Genomic DNA, 25,052 nt, shown 5'->3' with positions numbered 1-25,052 from the left:
GGAGGAATGGTCCCTGGGAAGACCACAGAGAGAAGCACCATAGTTCACCTTTAGCAGCAAAACCGGATGCCTTCATCTGCCCCAGCTATAATGAAACATGTCTCTCCTGTACTGGTCTCCACCAGGGGTAGGCAGCCTAAGGCCCGTGGGCCGGATGCGGCCCAATCACCTTCTCAATCTGGCCCGCAGATGGTCCAGGAATCAGCTTTTTTTTACATGAGTAGAATGTGTCCTTTTATTTAAAATGCATCTCTGGGTTATTTGTGGGGCCTGCCTGGTGTTTTAACATGAGTAAAATGTGTGCTGTTATTTAAAATATCTGGGTTATTTGTGGGGCACGGGAATTCGTTCATTTTTTTCTTTTCAAAATATAGTCCAGCCCATCACACGATCTGAGGGCCAGTGGACCGGCCCATGGCTGAAAAAGTCTGCTGACCCCTGGTCTCTACGGTCATAAAGGTAAAGGTAAAGGGACCCCTGACCATTAGGTCCAGTCGTGACCGACTCTGGGGTTGCGGCGCTCATCTTGTTTTATTGGCCGAGGGAGCCGGCGTACAGCTTCCGGGTCATGTGGCCAGCATGACTAAGCCGCTTCTGGCAAACCAGAGCAGTGCACGGAAACGCCGTTTACCTTCCCGCTGGAAGGTATCTGTTGTGTATTGAGTCAAAGGATTTTATATCTGTATTATTATTGTCTGTAATTGCATTAGGGTAAAGTAACTGCCTTTTGGTTCCAGAGGGTACAGCTACTATTGGTTCATTTAAGCTGCTGTATTTGGATCCTCTGTCTTATTGGTTGCCTCCAAAAGGCAGGACTGTGATTGCCTGATATTGTTCCCTCCAAAATGTATCCCTTCTAGCTAGTTCCCTGTCCCTATAAATGTAGCTCTCCCCTCCTCAGGTTTCAGTCTTGTTGCTTTAATAAAGAAGTGTTACTAGAGAACTGTCTCCAGCATAATATGTCAAGAGAGCTGAAATCACAAACCCCACGTCACAACAGTATCTACTTGCACTTTGACGTGCTTTCCAACTGCTAGGAGGGCAGGAGCCACTGCGCCACCTGTGTCCCTCTCTACAGTCATAGCAGGCGCTATAACTCTCCAACGGTTTGACTCTACCCCTGTTGGCGTGCCCTTTCATTGTCTCCCTGACAGACAGATGCCAACAACACAACGGTTTTTCAACTTTTACAAAACAGATTGCTCTCTCTGTGTGTTAAACGTGATGAATAAATGGTGCAAATGTATGAGTGGAAGCATGGGTCAAGGATAAAACCAATGACTACATCAGTGTTTGATACAAATGACGTGTGTACGTATTATATTATGAAGGCAAATGGAAGCTGGGGGACGAAGACACAGCAACTCCTGAGTTTTAGTTAACTGCATACGCTGTAAGACAACCTTGTAAGACAATATCATTAAAGTGAGTGTATCTGAAATTACAGCAAGTTAACAAATGGAAGATCAAAACAGAATGTAAACAAATGATGGTTATCAACCCATCAAGTTTTGAACATCAGCTGTCTTTGCCATAACTTCTATATTGTCCACTTCTACAACAATGGAAACAGGCAGCTGACTTTGCAAGGACCCCACGAGAAACACACCCATTTAAGGAAAAATTCCCCTTCTAATCCTATTTCTCTAGCTCTATCGCGTCCGACAGTTAAAAAAATTCATTTAATACAGGATTTACTGCAGCCTTGGAAATAAATCCTCAAAATGACATGCCAGCGAAAGTTGTTACCAGCCCACTCACACCCACTCCATGTTAGTCATTTGTGCCTCAAACAGAAAAAGGAACCAACTTTTGTAAAGCTTCCCTGCCTATTTGCCTGGGGGCAATTGTTACTCACCACAGGTGACCAGTTGAATAGCAAGTTACTAAGCCAGATTTATTGCTACTCGGACCATGAATGCTGTATATCCAGTCAAATGTATTCAATTTGTCAGAAGTTGTTTCTTTTTGTTTTCGAATGTATTTCTTATCAATTAAAAAAAAAAAAAAACCCCAGCGTGCTGAGAGCAAAATTTTTTATTCTGAAAGTGTGGGCTAGAGAAAAAACTTTCAGAACCTGGATAGCTCAGTTGGTTAGAGTGTGGTGTTGATTAACGCCAAGGTTGCAGGTTCAATCCCCACATGGGACCGCTGCATATCCCTGCATATTTCAATTAACTGATTGTGATTTTATGTAACTATGGCGGTAAATAACTACTCAGCACTTCAGCCTTCTATGCCAGTGTTTCCCAACCTTGGGTCTCCAGCTGTTTTGGGACTACAACTCCCATCATCCCTAGCTAGCAAGACCAGTGGTCAGGGATGATGGCAACTGTAGTCCAAAAACAGCTGGAGACCCAAGGTTGGGAAACACTGTTCTATGCAACATTCACTATTGTATCACTTCTGGAGCAGCCACCCTGTTCAAAGTGCCATTTCATTACAATTTTCACTTTTCGTATCATTCCTAATCCCATCAGCGATGAATCACTCTTGCAGGCCCAGTAAAAATATATACACTGATTTTCTATACTGACAGCTCAGATACTGATTGCTCCCTACCCCTATCAGTGTTAATGTAACTTTTCCTGGCCGACTTAAATTTTAACTGGTATCATCTTTGTGCCAAATCTGCATAATCAGGCTATTTTGGAGCTGGGAATATAATCAAATCCATGCTTTAAATGTAAATTTATGCTGAGCTTTAAAATATGGCTCATACAATGGGTAATATGCAAGGGAGATGCAAGTTACATTTTTGTTTCTTCAGTTTCATTAAAGCTTTCCTCCTTCAGAAATCCTCCAAACTGAGAGTCTATTCTAAGCCACCTACAAAACATACCATATTTTTCGCTCTATAACACGCACCTGACCATAGCACGCACATAGTTTTCAGAGGAGGAAAACAAGGGGGGGGGATTCTGAATGAAACAGTGGATGTATCATTTTTGTGCTTCATGCTGTGGCCACAGATGTGATTTGACAGTGAGTTTGGGGTAGCCCAATGCAAAAATCCTGAGAATCCATGTGGATCTGTGCTTTGTAACCACGTTTTTGCACCATTGCAGCCCCAGGCAACAGTGGGTGTGTGATTTTTTTGGTGCAGGCTGTAGCCATGGACATGCTATGTGATCTGATGGTGAATTTGGGGTGACCCAATGCAAAGATCCTGAGGATCCATGTGGATCCGTGCTTTGTAACCACGTTTTAAGTGGGGGGGGGGGAGGAAAAACACAGAAGGGACAAAGAGCACGAGAGGGGTGTGCAACTGGTTAACAATGCAGGAGAGGGGTTTAACGGAAGGGAGGAAAGGAAGGCAAAAGTTTTTCCCCACCCACCCAAGCCAGCCCCCCTCCCCCCCCCACCTGCATGTTTTCCGGCTGCCTGCGAGTCCCTAGAATGCTGGACGCAGCAGCAGCACGGGGAGGAGGAGGTGGTGGCTGTCTGCTGCGCTCCAACGGAACCTGAGCCAGGTGGGCTGGAGTCTGCGCACAGTATGACTAGGAAGGAATCAGAAGGAAGGACGCGATCCTTTCCTTTCCCTCTGCTTGCCAGGAGGGCATGGGATTTCCCTGCTCTTTGTTGCATGTGAGCAAACACAGCAACCGAAAACAGAAGAGGGTGGGCAGTAAGACCCTGAGGCAGAATGCAGGTTCCTCTCTACAACTTCCCCTCCTCCGCGCGATCTGATTTTTGCCTGATTTTTGCCCCTGCACTCGGGCCAGTCGGCTCCAGGGACCACACATTCGCTCAGTAACACGCACAGACATTTCCCCTTACTTTTTAGGAGAAAAAATGTGAGTGTTATAGAGAGAAAAATACGGTATATTTATTAATAGCTATTATTCAAATACTGAAAAGTTGGCATGAAAACGAATGAAGTTTTGCAAAGTAAATTATCAGTCAATACCACAGGTTTGGCACTATATTAGTGTGCGCACAATTCCCCCAGAAGTATTTTTGAACAAGACCCATTGAAATCAATGAGAGCTGCACAGATGTTCGTGGTTACTCTTGTGCAACTCCATAGATTTCAATGGGCCCAGTACAGGAAAACTTCCTAAAGGATGCTCCTCAAGTTTTCTCGCCCATGGTGAGAAAAGTCACACAGTTCTACCACTGCATACAATGGAAGACATTGTATGAAGCAACAACAGCTACATAAATCCTAAGAATCCTGTGAATATCAAGCCAACACATTTTATTTCCAGGTATGTTACCAGAATACACCTTCAAGGAATGTCAGTCAAGTTGGACGCATTTTTGTCACTGTAAATAATTTACAATTAGTGATCCCATGTATTATATTTGCAACAATTATTATTATTATTATTATTATTATTATTATTATTATTATTATCATTTTATACCCCACCCATCTGGCTGGGTTTCCCCAGCCACTCTGGGCGGCTTCCAACAAAATATTAAAATACAATAGTCCATCAAACATTAAAAGCTTCCCCAAACAGGGCTGCTTTCAGATGTCTTCTAAAAGTCTGGTAGTTGTTTTTCTCTTTGACATCTGGTGGGAGGGCGTTCCACAGGGCGGGTGCCACTACCGAGAAGGCCCTCTGCCTGCAGCAACATTTAAATTATTATTTATCACTGCAAGTAATAACTGCAATTATGTCCCACTGAAATCAACTAAGTCCCACTGATTTCAAAGAGGCTGAAGCAGGACCAACTTTATTTGGACCAGTTCCACAATGCAGGAAATTAGGAGTGCAGTTCTCTGTATGTCTTATCCCGAAATAAGTCCCCCTGTGTTCAGTGAGGATTGCCGTCTAAAGTCCAGAAGCAAGCTGCAGTCAATTATCCAGGTATCATCTGAATCCTAACACATTGGGGTAAAATCCATCTTAAGCAAATATTCATGGGGGATTTAAGAACCTGCTGAGCTCTCCGTATCTTCCGGCATCTTTAGCTCAGTTGGTAAGAGCATGGTGCTAATAACGCCAAGGTTGCAGGTTCAACTCCCATTTGGGACAGCTGTATATTCCTGCATTGCAAAGGGTTGGACGAGACGATCCTTAGGGTTCCTTCCAACCCTATGATTCTATGATATGGAATCAATGAAATCCAAGTGTACTTAAGCTTCACTTGAATCATGCCCAATGATCACAATCACAGGCTTGGGGGGGAGGGTATTCCCTGGGATCACTGCACTGACTTCAAAACACTCTGGTGGAATCTAGTAAAGGTAAAGGGACCCCTGACCATTAGGTCCAGTCATGACCAACTCTGGGGTTGCGCGCTCATCACGCTCTATAGGCCGAGGGAGCCGGTGTTTGTCCGCAGACAGCTTCCAGGTCATAGCTATGTGGGTTAGACCATGGTGCTGATAACACCAAGGTTGCAGGTTCGATCCCTGTATGGACCAGCTGCATGTTCCCGCATTGCAGGGGGTTGGACTAGATGATCCTCAGGATCCCTTCCAACTCTACAGTTCTATGATTCTATGATTCTATGTGGCCAGCTTGACTAAGCCGCTTCTGGCGAACCAGAGCAGCACACGGAAACGCCATTTACCTTCCCGCTGGAATGGTACCTATATATCTACTTGCATTTTGATGCGCTTTCGAACTGCTAGGTGGGCAGGAGCAGGGACCGAGCAACGGGAGCTCACCCCGTCGTGGGGATTCGAACCACTGACCTTCTGATCGGCAAGTCCTAGGCTCTGTGGTTTAACCCAAAGCAAAAAACGTTGTGAAAATGCTTTTTTTAAAAAAAAAAAAGTTTTGAAAAATATATTGAATTTGTCATAGCTCACCAGCGCCATCTAATGTCACATTTGTATAACGCACTTTACAACACACTTAAAACGTTTCATTTGCAGCCGTATAGCTGAGTCCTCTGTATAAGATCAGTAACACCAGATTTGCGGTTTGTGATTCCCCAGCCTAAATGCAGCCCGCTAGGCGTGCCCTGGGGCCTGTCAAGTATTTCACCCTCCTCTCCCTTATTGCAGTCTCAGACAGGTAGCAATAACAGGTGTATCATGCCCCTACAGGAAATCCACGCACGGTGGGCTCTATTTGCCTTTCTGGGGCACACACTTAGTAAAGGCTTGACAAAACGTTAATAAAATGGTTCTTTGGTAATTAATAAACACTAACAATGTTTGTACTCGCAGTTGTAAAATGTTAGGCTGACAAGCAGCAGTAGCTGAAGAGTCAAGGAAATTGGCAACTTTTAAAAGGGAACAGTGATCCAGCAACATGTACACCCAGAAATAAAACCCATTGGGTTCAATGGGACTTCCTTCCAGGGCACTGCGAGTCGGGTTGCAGTCTAAAAACACCAAGGGAAAGAGACCAACTTGTATATTCTGCAATCCTGCAACAGGCATATGGGAAAGGATCAGGAATACTGCCAAGTTGAAAGAAATATGGAATATGGTTATTGCACCATATCTAATTACAGTCTGGACTTTCACAGCTTTTCCGTAAAACCCTCTCTCGTCTTTTATACAGCTTATGAGGAATCTGGTTTTTAAAGCACAGGATATTGGAAAGATCAAGGTCCAGTCAGACGTCTGGGCAGCGCTACTAGAGCTTTTTTTTCCCCTTTGCTTTTTAGCAAGCCATGTGCTTCGGAGGAAATACGTTTGCCCCGCTCACCCAAGGAAAACCTCGCCCCTGGACCAGCCGAACCACGCCAACCTTGTAACGTTGCAGGGAACTTACTGGCAAGAAATGCCCGGCGACTTCCATCGGCCAAGCATCTGCTCTGCCGGGCACGTTTCACGAAACGCAGCGCACTGCATTCAGTTCAATGCAACCCCCTGGAAGCCCTTAACAAAAGGCTCCCTTGCTTACTGTTGTTCGGCGCTCGCCACGTGAACCTCGGAAGAGAGTGAAACAGCTGCGGGGGTGGGGAACACGCAACACGTGTGTATAAGCGTCGCGGAGCAAACCACCCACGCCAAATGCACGGAGAGGAAACCCCGAAGTCCTGCAAGACTCTTCCAGGAAAGCGGCGCGTCCAGGCGCAAGGAAGCGAGGGGCGCATGGCCGTTTCTGCTGGGCGAAGCGAGTCCCCGCTTCCCATGAGCTCTCTCGGCCTCGGCTGGGAGCCCCCCCGAGGCCGATCACACACACACACACAACACACAAACACACACACACACCCCCCAGGTTGCAGGGGAAAGTTTCTCGCGCTGCAAGCTCTCACGCAGCGCAAAAGGCGCAAAAGGAAGCAAGCGCGCCTACCTGCTTGCGAATCAATGAACAAACGTCACTTTGGGGAGCAGCGGCGCAGAGGAAACTCCGCTTCCCCCTTTTGCGGCGCCGCAAGCCGGACCCCGCAGCTGCTGGGGCTGCAAACCCAGCAATGAATGGAAGAGGCGAGGAGGAGGAGGAGGATGGCGGCGAGGAAGGAAACTCTTACCTCCCAGGCTCCCGGCTGCAGCGCCATCAAACCAAGCCTTCCCAGCGTGCCAAAGGGGGACCTCCCTTCTCCACCGGCTGAGCAAGGATCGCCGCCCGGGCAAAGCCGAGGGTGTGTGTGTTTTGTGCAAGCGAAGGAGGATTTCCCGGCTGCAGGGAGCAGCGGCAGCTCCTCTTCCTGCCGCAAAATCGCCCCTCCTCTCGCAGCCCGCCTCCCTCCCCCCCTCCCCAAACATCCCGCTGCCCGGAGCAGGGAGAGATTTTTACATGCAATGATATACATGCCGAGGGCCGCCTTTGCATTTCAGGAACTCGGACGGAGGCGCCTCGCTGCATTTCTGTTGCCATCTGAGCGTTTCCTCCCCCCCCCCCCGCCAGGGTCTCGGTTAATCCCCTCCTCGCCTTTCTCGGCCTCGCCACAGGTGCTTCCCGACCTCTCGTCACACCCAATTCGCTTTTTCTTAAGTTTCACCCCGCAGGTGCACCACAACGAGGTACAACACCCCCCCACCATCATTCATTTTCTCCACCACACACACTTTCTGCAGCCCCTCCTTTCCCTTGCCCCCTTTTTCTCTCTGACCCCCTTTTTAGATCCCTTTCCCCAGCGCACCCTGTAACCCCATAACTCATCTTCCTCTGCACCCTCCTTCCCCATTTTCCCCTCTTGAGTACCCCCCCTTTCCTCCTTGCTCAGTTTGCAAGCAACAGAACACAAGGGTTTCATTCACCCAACAACTCTTAAATAGCACAGTGAGGAAGTCTCAGGACCAAAGGAGACTTCTCCTTTTCTTTAAAACAACAGAACCATAGAATTGTAGAGTTGAAAGGGACCCTGAGGGTCATCCAGTCCACCCCCTGCAATGCAGGAATGTCAGCAAAAGCAGACAGACAAGGAAGGAGAGGCCCCAACCACCTGAGAGAAACGGTTCCACTGTTGTGAACAGTTCTTCCCAGTGGCATAGCGTGGTGGGTGCAGGGGGGGGCCCGGCCGCACCGGGCGCAACATCTGGGGGTTAGGGTTAGGGGGCGCAAATCCACGGGTTAGGGGGCGCAAATTACTTGCCTTGCCCTGGGTGCTGACAACCCACGCTACGCCACTGGTTCTTCCTGATGTTAAGTCGGGATCTCCTTTCTTGTAATTTCAAGAAAATTGTAGCATCCTTAATCAAGATTAGGGCATTGAATTGGCTCCTATGCTCAGTGGTTTCTCCTTTCTGAATCCTGTCCCCCAGTTCAGAAACGGGGAAGATACCTGCCTTGACTGGTACTGCTAAGTACACAAATCTGAGGGATGCGGGTGGCACTGTGGGTTAAACCACAGAGCCTAGGACTTGCCGATCAGAAGGTCGGCGGTTTGAATCCCCGCGACGGGGTGAGCTCCCGTTGCTTGGTCCCTGCTCCTGCCAACCTAGCAGTTCGGAAGCACATCAAAGTGCAAGTAGATAAATAGTTGTTCCTGGTTGGTTGGATGGCTGCCCTGCAGGCGGTAATATGAAATCTGTCTCTGCCCTCCTGGCCAATTTCTCGTTGCCATTTCTGGGGCACTGGATTTGTAGGCGCCCCATAAAGGTAAAGGGACTCCTGACCATTAGGTCCAGTTGTGACCGACTCTGCGGTTGCAGCGCTCATCTCGTTCTATAGGCCGAGGGCCTGGCGCTTGTCTGCAGACAGCTTCTGGGTCATGTGGCCAGCATAACTAAGCCGCTTCTGGTGAACCAGAGCAGCACACGGAAATGCCGTTTATCTTCCCACCAGAGCAGTACCTATTTATCTACTTGCACTTTTGATGTGCTTTTGAATTGCTAGGTTGGCAGGAGCAGGGACCGAGCAATGGAAGCTCACCCCTAATCATGGGGATTCAAACCACCAACCTTCTGATCGGCAAGTCCTAGGCTCTGTGGTTTAACCCACAGCACCACCCACATCCCTAATAAAATAAGCAGAAGAAGTTAATAGGTAAAGGAACAGAAGAGGAAGTTGAGGAAGTCATGGGGGGAGAGTTTGAGAATTGTATTTTTCCTTTTTCTTTGAGATAATGTCATTGTAAGGATTATAAAATTGGATCTGTCCTTCCAGACAAGATCTGTCCTTCAGGATCTGTCCTTCCAGCACTCAGGGCTGATTTCCTTCAGAATGGATAGGTTTGATCTTCTTTCAGTCCGTGGGACTCTCAAGAGTCTCCTCCAGCACAATAATTCAAAAGCATCAATTCTTCAGCGATCAGCCTTCTTTATGGTCCAGCTCTCACTTCCATACATCACTACTGGGAAAACCATAGCTTTAACTATACAGACCTTTGTTGGCAAGGTGATTTCTCAGCTTTTTAAGATGCTGCCTAGGTATAAATCCATACCTTCTCCCTTTGGAGCAGTATCCTTCATTAGTTATCCTTGAAAACAGGCAGTACTGTAGTTTTCACAGTTAGAAATTTATGTCATTGTATGTATGTACTCACCCAGTTATTTCCCTAGAAATTTAGCAGGAAGGAAAGGGGCATGTCAGCAGCAAGAGGAGAGAGTTTGCTTGTTTTAGCAAAACCTAAAAATAAAATTTTCTGAATCATATTTCGTTTTTCAGGGAGACGCAACCCCATGGGATCAGAGAACAGAATACCTTGTTTATGTACTTCGTTATCTGGAAGGGCAAATTTTGGAAGCAATTGCAAATGAGTAAGATGAAAGAACAAGGGTGGGGGGGAGAGTAAATGGGAATGTAGCTGACAGCTGCCTCTTCAGACTACAGATTTAAACCCGTTTTGAGTCAGTTCAACAGGCTTTGCTTCAAACTAAGTACTCTTGGGTGGAGATGGGGGAGGGATTTGATTTTGTTTGTATTTTAAAAACTACCTATTTTGTACTCATCAAACCAATACGCTAATGGAACACAGCTATCCTATGAATTTCACACTTCTCTGAATGTTGCAATGCACTTCTTCAACCAATGTGTATACAGGGGAAATTTGTCTTAGGGGGAATTGTGCATTAAAACGCATACATTAGTTAAAATAATATGAAAAATGCATTAGATTAGGGAAGAGAGCTTGCAAAAATCTGCATGGGAGCCCAAACTGCATACATCATGTTAGGAGAAAGTTGCAATAAATTACTGATGAATTTTCGTGACAATTTTTTTAAAAGTGCTGCAGAAAAATGGAGAACTGAATTTAAAACGGGAAAATTGAGAAACCAAAATGAACCGATTCATCCATGCCTACTTCTAGGAACTGCTTGTGCATCATTACAAATAAAATAAGTTAATGAATTAAAAGCTCTGTGAGCTCACAGTACCTGCCCTTAGAGAAGGCAGCCCCCTGTTTCTTCGCATGCACTGATCTGAGCTCGCCTCATTCCTGATACAGAGGTGTAGCAGAATTACCTGCCCTCCAAGGTGTCTCCCTTTGAGATGATGCATGAATCAGTTCTGTGAGCTTCCTTCCTTCTAGTTAGGGGGAACTGCACAAAACAGGGGCTTGCCCTAGAGTAATTCTCACTTTTGGAAGCTGTGGCTGGATGGTTACGTGGGAGCCGGTTGAAGTTAAATCTTCCGAAGACAGAGGTCCTTTGGCTGGGTCAGGACGATATGGGATTGGGGGGCCCAAATCCCATCTCTTGCAGGGGCGCAATTAGTGCCAGCGCCGTCCGTTACGAGTTTGGGTGTAATCTTCGACACCTCCCTTTCTATGGAGGCGCAGGTTGCAGCTATAACAAAGGCGGCATTTTTTCATCTCCACCAAGCTAAGCAGTTGGTTCCTTACGTCTCTCGCCCTGACCTAGCCACTGTGGTCCACGTGATGGTCACCTCCAAGCTTGATTATTGTAACTCACTCTACGTGGGGCTGCCCTTGAGACTGACCCAGAAGCTCCAGCGGGTGCAGAATGCAGCTGCGAGACTCCTTATGGGGTCCTTGCCGCGGGATCACATTCACCCAGTGCTATACCAGCTGCACTGGCTCCCGGTGGAGTACAGTATCAGGTTTAAGGTGCTGGTTTTAACCTTTAAAGCCCTATACGGTCTAGGACCCTTGTACCTACGGGACTGCCTCTCCTGGTATGTCCCACGGAGGACCTTACGGTCTTCAAATAAAAACATCTTGGAGATCCCGGGCCACAGGGAGTTTAGGCTGGCCTCAACCAGAGCCAAGGCTTTTTCGGCCATGGCCCCGATCTGGTGGAACGCACTGTCACAAGAGACTAGGGCCCTGCGGGACTTGACATCATTCCACAGGGCCTGCAAGATGGAGTTGTTCCACCAGGCCTTTGGCCAAGGCACAGTCTGACACCCCCCCCCCTTCTGCAATCCTCACAGAACTCTAACCCAATGGTTGCCATTAATTTGATTCTGAATTGATTTTAGAATGTATTTTAATTAATTGACTGTGTGATTTTATGTACGCTGTGCTATTTTTACTTGTTGTTAGCCGCTCTGAGCCCAGCTTTGGCCAGGGAGGGCAGGATAAAATTATGATGATGATGTACACTCTAAAATGTAAAGCCGGGGGGGGGGGGGGGATAGGAACGAAGTGTGCCTTCAATTTCACTCAAGGAAAAGAAAAAGAATGTGACTCAGCTCTCGAAACTTTGGGAAACAGTGTTTTAGGGATATGTATGATCATGACACAATTACAATTCCCGGAAATTTTTTGGGAGTGAGCCAAGAGTGTCAAGTGGTTCCAACCTGTTTATTTGTTGTGTAGGAGATGGGACCTCTGGCAGAGTTCTCTGCCTCTTAACAAAGCTACCATTCCCCTGGCACTCTGGGTGAAGCCATGACAATTAAGCCCCACTAACTTCAAGAATCAATATTTGAAGTCTTTTTAATGCCCACCACTCCACACCACCCTTTATTACAGTGGTACCTCGGATTACATACGCTTCAGGTTACAGATGCTTCAGGTTACAGACTCTGCTAACCCAGAAATAGTGCTTCGGGTTAAGAACTTTGCTTCAGGATGAGAACAGAAATCGTGCTCCGGCGGCAGCAGGAGGCCCCATTAGCTAAAGTGGTGCTTCAGGTTAAGAACAGTTTTAGGTTAAGAACGGACCTCCGGAACAAATTAAGTACTTAACCTGAGGTACCACTGTATTTGGCTTTTGTGGCTGCCACTATGATGGTGTCACAACAAATCTTTCCTATCTCTCTCACTGAAAGGATGCTGAAATAGAAATATCACATCTTGCATTTTTGCCTTTCTTTAGTTCTCCAGAGTAATTGTTGAACCACTGGGCACAATAACACTACTGTGTCCTTAAGACATGGGAATCTTTTATTTACTAGATTCCCGACAAAACCTTCCAATGGCTTCTGAATCTACTCCAACAAAGGTAATTCTCCAGTTACACGCTAGCTCAACAGTGGCCAATCAATTAATCACTCTAGCCTTTCTTTAACATCTGTGTGCAGAAAGCTTTATGAATATTAAATAGCTCATCTCCATGGAACCCTTTATCAAGACAGGGCAAAATAAATTGTATGGATTGAATCCCAGCGTTGTTGTTGCTGAAGTACTTTCGTGACTTATACTATTAATATGAATAACAAATGGATTTTATGTCCTTCTTGGTGTATGTTGTTGTTAAGATATTACTCATTGCTTTTAACAAGTGTCTCAAAGCGACCTGCAGAGATTTCTTTATATATAAAAAAATAGGAACCAAAAGCTTGCTAAACAATTGAAAATTCTGAGGAAAAGCTGAGCTTCACAAACACCCCTTGTCCTCCGCCTAACCCTCAGTTCACTAAGCCATCAATCAGAAGCGGTGGGGTTTAATAAGCGTGTTGAACTTGTTTTTGAGTCCAAGCTGCTACCCAGTCATTGGAGTTCACTGGGTGATCTTGGTCAGCCTCACAGGTACTTCACAGGATTATTGTGACAATAAAAGGGATTGTTGGAATTCTGGGTTGCTGGAATTTGGGCAGGCCTTCAGCATGGGACAGGGACGCGGGCGGTGCTGTGGTCTAAACCACAGAGCCTCTTGGACTTGCCGATCAGAAGGTCGGCGGTTCGAATCTCCACGACGGGGTGAGCTCCCATTGCTCAGTCCCAGCTCCTGCCAACCTAGCAGTTCGAAAGCACATCAAAGTGCAAGTAGATAAATAGGTACCGCTCTGGCGGGAAGGTAAACAGCGTTTCTGTGCGCTGCTCTGGTTTCGGTGTTCCGTTGCGGCAGAAGCAGCTTAGTCATGCTGGCCACATGACCCGGAAAAACTGTGGACAAACGCCGGCTCCCTTGGCCTGTAAAGCAAGATGAGTGCCGCAACCCCAGAGTCGTCTGCAACTGGACTTAACTGTCAGCGGTCCTTTACCTTTATCTTCACCTTTCAGCATTGGACAGTCAGTGGAAATGGGCACACATATATTGTTTGGACTGGCAGAAAGCTAGGATGTCTTTGGGTGGTAAGGAATAAGATAAGACATTACTACGTACATGACATACCACTTGCCAAAACTGAGGAAAGGCCACAGCTCAGTGACAGAGCATTTGAGTTTCCTGCAGAAGGTCCCAGGATATTACTAGCCCCAAACTGGAAAGACAACAAGATACCAACTAAAGAAGAATGGCAAGAAAAACTGATGGACTATGTGGAAATGGTGAAGCTAACTGGGGAAATTTAGAGAAAAGACAATAGAGAATTCAAAAAAGACTGGGAACCATTTACGTTGTACTTACAGAAAAATGGTAAAGAAGTGAACTCACTAGTAGGGTTTGAGTACACACAATTAACAAAACAAACATAGAGATTAAGATGTAAAAATTGGGAAATAATAAAGTGTAAGAGGCAATTTGAAAACAATTATGGTATAAAAAGAATAAGGATAGAACAATATTTAATCTAAAGAATGTAATAAAGGTAAAGGGACCCCTGACCATCAGGTCCAGTCGTTAGTCATTAGGCCGACTCTGGGGTTGCGGTGCTCATCTCGCTTTATTGGCCGAAGGAGCCGGTGTTTGTCTGCAGACAGCTTCCGGGTCGTGTGGTCAGCATGACTAAGCCGCTTCTGGCGAACCAGTGCAGCGCATGGAAACGCCGTTTACCTTCCCACCGGAGCGGTACCTATTTATCTACTTGCACTTTGATGTGCTTTCGAACTGCTAGGTTGGCAGGAGCAGGGACCGAGCAATGGAAGCTCACCCCTAATCATGGGGATTCGAACCACCAACTTCTGATCGGCAAGTCCTAGGCTCTGTGGTTTAACCCACAGCACCACCCGCGTCCCTAATAAAATAAGCAGGAGAAATTAATAGGTAAAGGACCAGAAGAGGAAGTTGAGGGAAGTCATGGGGGGAGAGTATGAGAATTGTATTTTTCCTTTTTCTTTGAGATAATGTCATTGTAAGGATCATAAAATTGTAAAACTTAATAAAAAATCATTTAGGAAAAAACAACTGGAGGTCCCAGGTTCTCCACATAGGAAAGAGTTCCTGCCTGAAACTCTGAAGACCAGCTGCCAATCAATGTAGAAGGCACTGAGTTAGATAGACCAATAATCTGACTCGGTATAAGGAAGCTTCCAAAAGGATGTGCTAACACACATCCACACCAGCAATTATTGTGGATGCTTGACAGGTTACTTTTGTTCATCGACTTTCCATGGAATGGGTAAATCCAGATTAAATGAAGAAAAAGGACACCCTTTCTTTCTCTTCCTTGATGGCAGCAATATCAGGTAGACAATGCAAAACACTTTAGAACATGAAAAGCACCGATTCCACACCAAACTGCTGTCTGGAAGCACCCTTGTGTGCTGCTGTTTTGAGCTACTCAATGGAAGAATGGGTCCTTCAAAACGTTCAGAAAGTAATATAACTGAAAATGCATCTTGTACAATACTTTCAGAGACTGAAAGCACCTCAGCAGCATAGCCTGTTATTACAGCCCACATGCAGCCTCGGGCCTCAGCCTATGGGTGTCCAAGCCTGATTATATGAAGGCAACTGTGGCTTCTGCCTGGATTATGCAGAATGTGTGTAAGGTCATTACGGAAAAGTTGTGGAGAACTCAGAAGCTTGCCAAATCTTTTTGCTTGGTCCTAATAAAGGTATTCAAGGGACACGGGTGGCGCTGTGGGTTAAACCACAGAGCCTAGGACTTGCTGATCAGAAGGTTGGTGGTTCGAATCCCTGCAACGGGGTGAGCTCCCGTTGCTCGGTCCCTGCTCCTGCCAACCTAGCAGTTCGAAAGCACGTCAAAGTGCAAGTAGATAAATAGGTACCGCTCTGGCGGGAAAGTAAACGGCGTTTCCGTGCGCTGCTCTGGTTCGCCAGGAGCGGCTTAGTGATGCTGGCCACATGACCCGGAAGCTGTACGCCGGCTCCCTCGGCCAATAAAGCGAGATGAGCGCTGAAACCCCAGAGTCGGCCACGATTGGACCTAATGGTCAGGGTTCCCTTTACCTTTAAGGTATTACCCAAGTGTGGACTTTGGGGAGCTTTTCTAGAGACACTTCCATTTCCTGAGATCATGGATTTAGGCAGCTGTGGTCCAGCAGACCTCTTTCTCCATCCTCACCCCAACATTGATTCTTTGCTATTTATTTGGGAAGTGGCTGGCTGCAGCAGGGCCTTGTCCACAGTGGAGGGCTGGCCATGGAACTCTCTCTATCCAAGGTTTAGGTTGAGGGAGGAAGTTAAAGCCTTCTTATTTTGCCAAACCCATGGCACTGTTAAAATCACTGACTCAAAGCCACTTTTCTGCTGACTCTGCTGTGTTGGGTTTTAAATGATTCAGCTGCATTGTTATGACAATGTTCTCATGATTTTTGCTGTAAACCACCTTAAGTAAAATGCTTTCTGTCTAGTGTGGTGCAGTGGTTATAGTGTCAGATTTAGACGGGGGAAACCTGGGTTCAAATCCACACACAACAACTCTGTCTCTCAGCCTAGCCTACTTTTCAAGAACAACAATTGTGGCACCTTAATGACGAACAATGTCAATATGGCATGTAAGATTCCATGGACCAAAGTCTACTTCATCAGCATGATGTGAAGTCCTAAACTATCAGCAGTTTGTACCCAAGTGGTTGAGGGAATGGAGAAGATTGAGGTCGGAGGGAAAGATAATGTAAAAAATGAACAGACAGCTATAGATACCTAAAATCAAAATAGTTACAGTGACAAGTGACTAACCAGTGCTGACAATAATACAAATATTGATAAGATAATGAACAAACCTGAGATTACACAAGACCAGGGTCTTTTTCCCAGCCGGAACTCAGATGGGTGCTAAGACTATTTTATTCTGAAGATAAAAGTGGGGCATGTATGCCACATTGATTTTGTTAGAGAAAATGCAAGGTGTTGTTTGCTGTTGTTATTTACAGTGGTACCTCGGGTTACAGACGTTTCAGGTTACAGACACTTCAGGTTACAGACTCCGCTAACCCAGAAATAGTACCTTGGGTTAAGAACTTTGCTTCAGAATGAGAACAGAAATCGGGCAGTGGCGGCACGGCGGCAGCGGGAGGCCCCATTAGCTAAAGTGGTACCTCAGGTTAAGAACAATTTCAGGTTAAGAACAGACCTCCAGAATGAATTATGTTCTTAACCCAAGATACCACTGTATTTGACTTGTTAGCCAAACATTACCCAAAAGTCTTGAAGCAACCTACGATTAAGTGTGTGCGCACACGCACAAAAATAACACTTTTTATAATGTTACTATTACTGAATATATAACATTACTGAGTATTACTGAATGAATATAATATAAATGTAGTATTACTGAATGAGTAACGTCAACTTGGTGTAACCCATCCATTCTAGGATTTAAAAGAGTTTTGATGGTGGCTTCTTTATCTTGAAAGGGGCTAAAAGGAAGCCGTCCCCCTTCTTCTTAATGCCTCAACAGTCTCCACACAGCTTCTTTCAAAGAATCGCCAAGCTGACCAGGAGCCAGATCTGGGCACTGGGGCACAGACAGACCCCTGCTTTTACATACACATACCCCAGGGACAGTACTTGCTAAGAAATCCTTGGAGAATAGGTCTTTTGACCGAAAGTGTAGATTTTGCTTTTGAAGGCTGTGGCGATGCCTGGAGAAGGGGACCACGGGCCTTGTGACACGGCTGATTAACAAATGGGCTTTGTCCTGTGTCGCTACCAGGACACCTGCAGCTGCGCCATCATGCCTCTCACAATAGGAGGGCTTTGTTAGAAGGCCGGCCTCCAAAGGATGGAGCAAAGGAGCGTAAAAAGGGAAAGTATTCCCCCCATTAAGTCACTGAGTCTCCCCCAAATAGAGCTGTGTCATAAAAAAACTCTTGTCTTCGTGTGTTAACTTGGAAGGGCCTGGAGGGCTGGATCATAAACAGATGAGCCTTTTTGTGCCGCATTTTCCCTTTTTGAAAAGAACTGGCCATTTTGCAAATCCCAATTATTGTCATTTGCTTCAGACAGCATTCCTGATCGCAGCTGGCAAAAAGCCCACAAACAGAATGGCACGGGACTGGTGCCTAGGATAAAATACGTCTTCAAAAATGAGGGGACAATGCTGCTTTTGTCTAGTGCTCAGCGACAATGGCAACTGGCTGCTTTCTGCTGCTGTTATTGGGTGTGTGTGATGCTCTGTGTAAATGTGCTTAGGTTGTAATGTATTTTTACTTACATGTGTGTTTTAAATTTGTTGCTAGTGACTTGGAGCAATGGACAAGTTTGATGCTATTTTTTAATCGTCGTGGTTTAGAAACCAAGATTCCAGAGTCCTCTGAAAGAATTTAGCATAACATTTAATTATGTACCATTTAATATTTAATCATATTAAAGAAATTAATGTTGCAGTCCTGTGCCATTTTCTTGCAGGGGAGGCAAGAAGCTGCACTGAGTTCAGTAGGATTTCCTTCCAGGTAAACATCAGATTGTCTTAATACAGTGCCTTGTCTGAGATGGGGCACCCCATGGCTTCACAATCTAGATTAACTTTCCTCAATGTGCTGGGCCTGGGGGTAAACCCGAGCAACGTGGTCCAGGTCCGGTCCCGAATCCATGGATTCTGTGAGGTGTCAATCCGACAGAGCCAAGGCAGGTCACAAGGCAGAAACCAGGCTAGGTCAGGCACAGGGTTACAGGCAGGTTCTAGCAAACAGCAATGTTGCTCCCGCAACCTGGAGCGGGGTCCGACAGCCCCCGGTCCTGATCCCCTGGTGACTCACCTCCCTGTCTCGCCCAAAGGAGAGCACTCCTCCTGCGAGTACTCAGGTCTCTCCTTCTCTCAGACCTTAGCCTCTGCAGCTCAGGAGATGTCGGTGGGTTACTAGACCTAGAGGCCACCTCAGCTTCTCCTGACACAACTGGTAGTGGAGCAGCTGTAAGTGATTGCCCAGCCGAAGGCAACGAGGTAATCCCCGCATCTGGAGCCAGGGCAGGCTTAGGCCCCTGACTCGGCCCAGCTGGTGCTTGTTGCAGGGGAACCTGTGCAGACTGGGGCTCTTCAGAATCAGTCCCCAGACTTGGTTCCGATGCCGCCTGAGGCAGAGGATCCGGTGCAGACTGAGACTCCTCTGGTTCCGAGTCCGAGTCCCAGGTCATCACACGCAACCTGGTGCCCACCAGACAGAGGCGCCAGCTTGCAAGGGCGATGGGTGTGTGTGACATCACGCGCATGATGTCAGGATGTTGGGAGGAGCTGGGGATGGAGCCAAGCATGGCTTCAATGGCCGGCAGCTCCTCTTCCATCTCCTCCTGGCTTCACCACAGGTGGGAGGCTGCTTTGACTTCGGCAGCAAGAGGAGCCGAAGGAGCCGGCAACTGGAGCTGCGCCATATTTGGCTCCGTGCTTCGCCTCTGAGCTTTTGGGGCATTGGGGACTCAGCCCCCACCCCAAAAATATTGGGCTTGACCCCCAGGAGCTGGAGTTTCTGCCACCAGATGTTTTGGACAACACGTCTCATCAGCCCCAAGCAGCATGGCTGTGCTTAGTGGGACCGATAGGAGTTTTAGTCTAAAATATCTGGAGATCACTAGTGTGCTGGTCCCGGGGGGGTTACCGTGCGGCAAGGGCTGAGTCCAGTCCGAGGTCGAGGGTGGGGTATGGAGGCCGTCCATCAAGGCTGAAGAGGGGTTCCAAGGCAGGGAGTCGGCTGAGGTCAGGAACACTAGCAGAGGAGCAGGACAGGGTGCAGGCCAGAACAGGTTACCAACAATGTTGCTCCTGCAACCTGGGACTGGGGCTGACTGGCTTTTATTTGCCCCCAGGCATAGGGCGGCCCCGGTCCACAGGTGACTTGCCTCTCCTGGCCTGGAGGCGAGCACTCCTCCTGCAGGAACTTAGTTCCCTCTGCCTCTCTGCCCTGAGCCTCTGCAGCTCAGGAGAGGCTGGAGGGTTACCGGACCCAGAGGCAACCTCAGCTTCCTCTGATGGGGCTGAGAGTGGAGCACCTGCAGGCAATGGGTCCTCCATCACCTCAGGGGTCAGAGCAGACTCAGCTGATGCCTGCACCTGAGGATCCAGCACAGGTGAGGACCCTTCAGGCTCAGGCTCCAGCCCCGGCTCAGCTAGTTCTGGAGGTGGGGACTCCTGTGCAGGCTGGGATTCCTCAGGTTCAGCCTCTGAGTCCGAATCCCAGGCCATCACAACTAGGTTGGGAAAGACTGGCCTTGGGCTGTAACCAAGTTACTACAGAGGCTGCTGGATTTCCTCCTGTGTTCTGGCTTCGCAAAGAGAGGAATCCTACCTTCTCGACTAGTAATCATTACACACTAGGCCTGTTGAATAAATGGTTACTTAGGATGTGCGCACAGTTTACTTTTAAAGCGCATTAGAAGCACATTTCCCCCCTCAAAGAATTCTGGCCACTGCAATTTCCCCCTCACAGAGTTACAATTCCAGGCAACCCTCAACAAACCATAGTGCCCAGAATTCTTTGAATGAAATGGTGTGCTCTGAATACGCACTAAAGGCATAGTGTGTAGGCAGCTGTATGAGTTCAGACAATATTTTTGTCAGTACATGAAGGTAACTGAAGTTACAGGATCCAATTCTGGCACCATTGGCTGGTTTTATTTACTTTCGCGGATTAAGCATTCTTCCATTTATCCAGAACAAAGAACCATCAAGCACTTTTGTTGAAGACAGAGATGCAGATGCAGTAGAAATGTTTTTTTGGGGTTTTTTTTGTTCTTGGCCATCAACACCAAGACCAAGGGATAAGTATGTGTACCTACCTGGGTGGTGCTGATTATTTCAACAAAGATCTCTTTATTCGAGCCAGATTACTATAACCTGCCAGCAACAGAGGTTTGGGTTGTCAGATAAGCACTTCTGTGCCTCTTTGTGACATTGGTGCCACATTCTGGATCCTAATTACTTCCACTGCAAAGGCAAAGTACTAGACAACAATTTACTCTCCGGTAGTCAACTTAGGATTTTCAGTGAACATATAATTTTAGAAAAATACTTACTTGCATGTAAAATCGGATATTCAACATGAGGATTTTGTGGACCTCTCAAAAAGCAGAATTTAAATTGTGGGGTAGTAGCAGTGGATGAGATTGTTGATCATAGCTGGGTGCTTAACTCTGTGAAAATCTGCAAAAGAGAATGCTGTAAGAGTAGCAGTTTTCTCTGGTCCTCCTAAGGTCAGATTAATACACACTGTTTCCAAAGGCGAAGCAGAACAGAACATTTTAAACTACCAGGACATACAATATCTAAAACTAATACTGTATAATAATTCAAGATAATCCTTGTAAGATCATACCAAGAATCCATCTAGTCCATCATTTTCAGTTTCCAGCCGTGCTCTGGCAGATATCTTGGGCAGTTTGTAACAAGGATATGAAGGCAAAGGTTATCCTCTGCTTGCCCCATGTGATTTTTAGAAGTACAGGGCTTTTGAACTTGGGATGTACAGATCAGTCTGTTTTCAATCTGTGCCACATAAGTCCATTTGGTGATATTTTTGCATTAAGAACAAATGGCAGATTAATGGACCATATGGGAAATTGTATTTAACTACATGCTTAAATAAGGGACACGGGTGGTGCTGTGGGTTAAACCACAGAGCCTAGGACTTGCCGATCAGAAGGTCAGCAGTTCGAATCCCCATGACGGGGTGAGCTCCCGTTGCTCGGTCCCTGCTCCTGCCCACCTAGCAGTTCCAAAGCACACAGTGCAAGTAGATAAATAGGTACCACTCTGGTGGGAAGGTAAACAGCGTTTCCGTGCGCTGCTCTGGTTGGCCAGAAGCGGCTTAGTCCTGCTGGCCACATGACCCAGAAGCTGTACGCCGGCTCCCTCAGGCAATAAAGCGAGATGAGCGCCGCAACCCCAGAGTCGGTCACGACTGGACCTAATGGTCAGGGGTCCCCTTTACCCTTACATGCTTACATATGTATTTTATCACAAAATATGTACTTAAATACTATTTTATGTTTCGGTGTATGCATTTCTAAATCTATTTTATCCTAAAATGCACATTTTAGGGCATTTTGGTACATCTTTTAGCTGAGAACTGTATTGCAAAATTTGCAGAAGAGCAAAATTCTAAGCCTAATTGCATTCCAGCCCATGTATAAATCTGGAAGGTGCTATATCAGGTTGCTTCTCTTTAAAATGTGGACCTAAGAAAATTCTTCTCAATCTGTATTCTGAACACAGATGTTCCCTTCAGCTCTCAAGGCTAATAACTGCAGATACATTTATCCCCCATTAATTTGCTTAATCCTTTTAAAACGGCGTCTAAACTAGAAGCCGTCACCAACTTACTAATGAATTCCAGAAGTTCATTACGCATTGCATGAACCAGTGCGTACGGTGCAGCCTCCTAATTAGATGTTGTAAATATTTCCACAAAATAGGGTGGTATCTCTTCCTCACATCTGCCATCGCATCCTTGTGTGGCTGGACTTGTCCTTAGGGGGCGAATATGCAGGGCACTGTGGCTCAACGTTGCAGTGGAAGATTTTGTACTGAAAGCTGTCTTTCCACTAAGCTTATCTTGCTGTTCCTTCTTTTTGGGGAACTCCCTGTTAAGCTTTGAAGGAACCTCAGGATTCCCCAAACTCATTTTAAAAACCACCGTTGCTGAGGTAGAACTGTATATTTGTTTCCAGGGCAAAGCCGTATGTTACTTGTATATTGTTATTGATTTTTTGGGGGGGACTCCCCTAAACCCTACAAATTAATAAATGGTAGGATTTTGATTGTTTGGGGTGTGAAGGGAGAAATACAGACTGCAGAGGAATTCCTGGACTGGCCTATGTAAAATGACCTGGCCAAGCTAAGACCATTAAGAAACAAGACAAGGTGAGCCATTGGCAATGCAAGAGAACTGTCCTTCCTCCTTGCCCGGAGGTGTGAACAGAGACAGGGGTATTGGAAGGTTGCCCAGGGTAATTGGGTGTGGACAGGAAAAGAGAGTTTTTGAGCAAGATGTTCTGGGAAGAGGAAGAAAGACTGGGAGCCATCTTGGTCAGGCTGGCTGAAGGCAGGCTGGGAGACTCCATGGCTGCACTGCTGTGGGGGAGAAAGCCCCTCTTGATATTACCATGCTGTAAGATCTGGACTCCCTCCATGCAGACTGAAGGTGTAAATGGGTGAATAAACCACATTTCTTAAAGCTACAACAGTCTCCGCTGTGTCTCAGTTCTCCAAAGGAACACAGACCTGGGGTGAGTGTCTGGAACCCCATGGGCTCTTGTTACCGCTCAGCAGAGAGAGGGGGAGGCACTTTTGTAACAATATTAATATATGGATGATGTCGAGACTATGAACAGACCTCACTGCTGGTAAAAATACAGTGGCAGCAGCTGTATGGAAGCAGGAACTATGTCAATATTGAGTCATCTCATGCCACGCTGCTCCTAATTTAAGGAGACATCAACTGCTCTTGGCCTCTTCCTTCTGTATTAGAGCTTTGGAAATAGGAGGCACATCTCTCAGTATATAAATTAAGGGATGCTGGAGCCTTGAAAAGAGAGGCACAGCTTTTCAAAGGGAAACCTATTATTTTTCTCTGCTCCATCCTTCTTCTGTGTCATCTGGGACCTTTCGCGCAAGGGCACCGTTCTGTTTATTTACATTTATGTTTAGATTTGCATCCTGCCTTTCCACAAAAGAGTCCTGTGGGTGGCTCACAACATAATACTATACAGTAATGCAATCAACATCAATCAAAATCAGAAACAGACGTGGCGAAGCAGAAGGACTGTATGCAAGAGCATTGTTCTAGTAGCCTGGGAAAATAAACAAAATGTTTTTCCAGCTAATATAAATGAATCGGTTTTGTAGCTCTAGTATATCCTATTCATGTCATGGGGACCAACTCCACCAAGAAAAACTCAGTGGGTGGTGGCACCCAAAGAAGGGCCGCATCTCTCAATATCTGCAGTCATTCCCCCCTTGTTCCTGATATAGATCTGCACTCAACTCTTCTTCCCTGCTGGGGAAGCGGGGTGCCATTTTGAGATTCACCTCAGGTGCCAAAATGTTTTGGGCCAGCCCTGTGTGAGTTATCTCTGAAACTACTGCCACCCTCTGATGTTTGTGGCCTGATAGCCCAGTCCTCAGAAGCAAGCTTTGTTCAGGGAAGTTTTTAATGTGTGACATTTTAGTGTATTTTTGGTCTCTGTGGAAGCCGCCCAGAGTGGCTGGGGAAACCCAGCCAGATGGGCGGGGTACAAATAATAAATTATTATTATTATTATTAATTTCAAAGAGACTTGCTCCCAAGAAAGTTACAGAGCCTCACTGTGCACTAACGCCTAGTTTTGCACAGCTGAAATTTTCGGCATTCTTGCATTTATTTTTAAATGAATATCATCAAAGAAGGGAAGAAAACTGGTGCGGACGAGGCACGGAATGTAACCTCTTTCTTACTTGCGTGAGAAAGAAAGGTAGCTGCACACATGAAGGAGATTCACAGGCAGAATCTTAATTCTCCCAAGTGAAAATGAATGGGTAAGGACTTGTTCAGTCTCTTGAAGAACTGAATCCATTTTGATTGCTTCAAATGAAGCTACAGGCCACATCAAAGTATTTTTGTATACTCTGCCCCCCCCCCAGCCTGTGTTACATCAAGTCCCAGGTAGTAAAGCACTACTTGCCAAAAGGAACATTTGCAAGATGAGCGAATGACAAACAGGAGCTGTTAATCCAATTATATAAACAGTATTTATCACTCAAGCAACTGGCAATTTGAAACTTGCAGTGGATAGAAATATGCTGAGCTGGGAATCGTGACCTTGAACACACACACACACACACACACACACACACACACACACACACACACACATATCCTGGAGAGAAGATGGTCCTTTGGAGACCTGTAACTTCACTCAAAAGGTACAGACCTCAACTACACACAACGCCAATGCCCAGTACAATGTTTTAAATTTTACACTTAGGCCTCAGAGAACTCTCAAATGACTACAGTGGTATCTCAGGTTACATACGCTTCAGGTTACAGACTCCGCTAACCCAGAAATAGTGCTTCAGGTTAAGAACCTTGCTTCAGGATGAGAACAGAAATTGTGCTCCGGCGGCGTGGCAGCAGCAGGAGGCCCCATTAGCTAAAGTGGTGCTTCAGGTTAAGAACAGTTTCAGGTTAAGTACGGATCTCTGGAATGAATTAAGTACTTAACCGGAGGTACCACTGTATTCTGTATTGGGAGGTTTGTGAGACTGTTATATAAAGCATCTTAAATATACTCCCCCCCCTTTTTT

The 25,052-nt window shown here is 46.3% G+C and overlaps 1 protein-coding gene across 4 annotated transcripts in view; it reads right to left on the bottom strand.

The window, feature by feature from the left end:
- Nucleotides 1-25,052, bottom strand: part of PRAG1 (PEAK1 related, kinase-activating pseudokinase 1) — an 87,227-nt gene that overhangs the window by 52,836 nt on the left and 9,339 nt on the right. The window contains exon 1 of one of the 4 annotated variants that reach the window (XM_081844803.1): nt 7,390-7,568. The exons of 2 other annotated variants lie outside the window; for them this stretch is intronic. The gene's annotated coding sequence lies outside the window, so the exon portion shown is untranslated. Of the gene's footprint in view, nt 1-7,211; nt 7,318-7,389; nt 7,569-25,052 lie in introns of those variants that run through there. One more of the 4 variants, XM_081844805.1, reaches the window with a different exon arrangement.

The sequence above is a fragment of the Podarcis erhardii genome (assembly GCF_964252035.2).
Source record: "Podarcis erhardii genome assembly, chromosome: 17".
In the NCBI taxonomy this organism is placed as follows: domain Eukaryota; kingdom Metazoa; phylum Chordata; class Lepidosauria; order Squamata; family Lacertidae; genus Podarcis; species Podarcis erhardii.
Note: the sequence above shows the minus strand (reverse complement) of the source record. Positions and strands in the feature narration are given on the sequence as shown.